We start from the raw sequence: 3,425 nt of genomic DNA, 5'->3' as shown, positions 1-3,425 counted from the left end.
TGCAAATTCAGCTTTTTTTGTCTCAAGCAAAGCTGTGTATATTTCTTTAGCGTGACAATTTTTGTCTAAGCAGCGATCCTCATCAGAGATTAATTTTCTTTTGACTCATGATTGCTAAAAAGGTCCAAAAATAAGACAAGCAAAGTATGTAATTATAATCAAGCACAAAAGATGATTAATTTAAAAATAAATTTGTTGAGATAAACCAATTATAGTCATATCACATAAAAAACAAAGACAAAGCAAAAAATAAGTATATGATAACCACAAAGGACAAAATAGTATATAAATACAAACAAACACAGAAGAATAATAATGAAAGGAAAATCACAATGATAAGAATCAGCAACTTATGTACTACATAAATGTTTAAAGTAAAGGAAAACGTTAAACAATTATCAGTAGATACAACTAAGAACGCAACTGAATAAAAATAGAATAAAATAAAGTGCATTACCTGTGCAAATCAACAAGCTTAATAAGAACAAGAGGATGAACACAATACAGAACCTGCTAAAAATAATTTAGTGTTAAAAATGAAATACATAGATATAACTAAAACCAGAAAGCCACCTAGCTTTAATCTAATAACTATTATTTTCGTTTTCTCAACGAATACATATACATGCACATATAAGTCGAAGCTATTTGTTTCATGCAGAGCCCATATTGCATGGTACATTTTGTTCCTATTATTGATGAACAAAATTTTAAATAAATTTGCCAATGATAAAACAATTAACTATACTACTTATTTCCCATCCAGGAAGCAGGTAAAGAACATAGAAAAAAAAACTATGAACATGCACATAGAGCATCTAAGCAATGTGCAAAAGAAGAATTACACAACAAATGCACATAGAGCATCTAAGCGATGGACCATTGAAGCGAGGTAGGCTCTCTATTATAGCAACCTACAGCAGTATGCCTATACATGTGACAACATGAACATGATTCCTGAGGTTGAGCTTTCCAATTTAGAAGTAGTTGTATTTGTTGCATTACTCAACTCAACAACCTATGAACCCAAATCTTTTGTAACACTGACTTCATGGACTCCTACTCTCTTGCCTTGGATAGCTTTTGCCGCGAGTTGCTAGATAACAACTCGTAAAAGCCTACCCAATACTCCGGAGTCTTATCCCCATAGTAAGTTCTAGCTGCTATATCCACCATATTCTGGGTTGTTAGTATTAACCCATCATAGAAACATTGCACTTGCAATGCCAAAGACTATTGGTGGTAGGGACATTGAGAGGAGTAGTAACTTGAATTGCTCCCATGCTTCATGAATTGGCTCTCCTTCCATCTGAGAAAAGTACAGATTTTGTTTCTCAAATCAATGGTCTTTTGAGATGAGTAGTACTTAGTCATGAAGATATTGTACACATCTTCTTATGTTCTTAAAGATCCTTCAGGTAAATTAAGAAGTCAAGACTTCACACGATCCTTTAGACAATAAAGGAAGCACCTCATCCTCAGATCATCCTCTGAAACCCTATTCAAAAGAAAAGTTTGAACGATGGAATAAAATTCACGAATGAATGAGAGAGGATCTTCACTAGCTAGACCATTAAAAGATTAAAGCATGTTAAAATGCTTGGTCTTCAACTCATTGTTCCTAACCTTATCACTTAATCAAATGCAATGAGAAGAAGCCGCAATAATGGGGCATTGGATGTCCCTCAAATGAAGTTGTGCAGGAGGTTGTACTACCTGCTGTTGGTTATTGCCATTGCTCCTGTTCTCATCTATCATTTCAGACTCGCCTGAACTACTTGATTCAGCTAGGGTTGCAAATGAATTGAACTGCTCGCGAGCCGATCGCAACCAGCTCGAGTTTGAGCTCGACTCGAGCTTGAGTCGAGCTCGAGTTGACTAAGCTGAACTTGAGTTCAAACTTGAGTTTAAAGATATTCAGCTCATTAGCTCTCAAGATGGCTCGATTATATATATATATATATATATTATTTTAATAGTAAAATTACATATATATCCTTAATATTCTATTATTTGTTAAGAAAAATTATTTTTTTACTCATTTTTTAAAAATAAAAATAATTTTTTTTTTTTAAACTCGAGCTCGAACTTAAGCTTTACATTTTGAGCTCGTTGAGTTCGAGCTCGAGTTCGAGCTCCGTAAAACCAAGTTGAGACTCGATTCGATTAGATCAAAGTTTGATTAGATTCAGCTATTTCCAAGGCAATATGGAATCCAAATGAAGATTGTTGTAAAGCTCATTTTCGCAACTTATTTGCTTTTTCAACTCTCTCGTAGTCTTTCCAATTTTCGAGTCAAATTCCAATCCGCCATTATAAGATCAATAAAATAAAATAACTAAAGTGAAAAAAATAAGCATCATTCCCATCAACAGCGCCAAAAACTTGATCGGCAAATTCCTGCAAGCGCACAGGGTTGATCGTAGTAATAATTCACCTAGAGTATTCTAGGGATCGAATCCACAGGGACGAATCAATATTCTACTTTAATTATTCTAACAAATGGAGAAATTTAAATTCAAAGGGGTTGTAATTTCAAACTAAGAAATAAAGTAATGATCAAATCAAATAAAGTAGTGGTAAGAAAACAATAGGCAAAAGATTAGAGCTTTAGATTTTTGATCCAATGTTTGAGTTATTTTTCCAGTTATTGTTTTAACAAACCAAGAACTTATCATGCAAAGGTAATTTAGATTATCTTTCGATGCATCTAAATTATGCCTGACTAAATCTCACATCTCTCTTGAGATAATACCTTTTAAGATTTTAGGTGATTTAATTACGTCATACAAATCATAACCTACTCTCGTAATTAGTTTGTACTGTTGTATATCCCTTTTTAATTCAATACAAATCCTAAAAGCATGTTTATGGTGGTCAAGCACAAACATATAATTAAACCAAGACAAAAGTTAAGAATTTAACTAGGGTAAATAATCAAATCTCCTTCACAAGACCCTACCCCTAGAATGGAATTAGTTCAACATAATCATTGATAAATCCAAGAATTCAAAGAGTAAATACAATTATGAAGATAAAAGTAGAGAAAGCTTCCCAATTTTCCCTGCTACTATCTCCATCTTGAACTCTTTTTTATTTCATGCCTTGATCCCGTTCTTGATCTTCTAAGAATGATTTGTTTGTGAAAAACTAATGCTAGCCTAATGTGTTTTTCTAACCTTAAAATATCCTAACTATCTCCTATTTATAGTTTTTAAAAGTTTCAGTTAAATCCGAAAAGGAACAGGTTTCTTAGATATGAAAAAAAATGAGCATGCATGCAGACTTGATGAACTTTAGCGCTAACTCTGGCACCGGACTTATTTTCATGGACCACGGACAGGAATGGTTGCAAGTGGCAGTTATTTGCATTTTGCACAGCGCGTAACTTTATTTGCATATGGTGTAACTTACTTTCAATAAAT

General features: G+C 33.2%; 1 non-coding gene across 1 annotated transcript; it reads left to right on the top strand.

The window, feature by feature from the left end:
* Positions 1-1,234: 1,234 nt before the first annotated feature.
* LOC113719291 (small nucleolar RNA R71) lies at positions 1,235-1,341 on the top strand. Its single transcript, XR_003454815.1, has one exon. It is a non-coding gene; the product is annotated as a small nucleolar RNA R71 (small nucleolar RNA).
* The last annotated feature ends 2,084 nt before the right edge of the window (positions 1,342-3,425 follow it).

Source organism: Coffea arabica, chromosome 1e, assembly GCF_036785885.1.
Source record: "Coffea arabica cultivar ET-39 chromosome 1e, Coffea Arabica ET-39 HiFi, whole genome shotgun sequence".
Lineage (NCBI taxonomy): Eukaryota > Viridiplantae > Streptophyta > Magnoliopsida > Gentianales > Rubiaceae > Coffea > Coffea arabica.
Note: the sequence above shows the minus strand (reverse complement) of the source record. Positions and strands in the feature narration are given on the sequence as shown.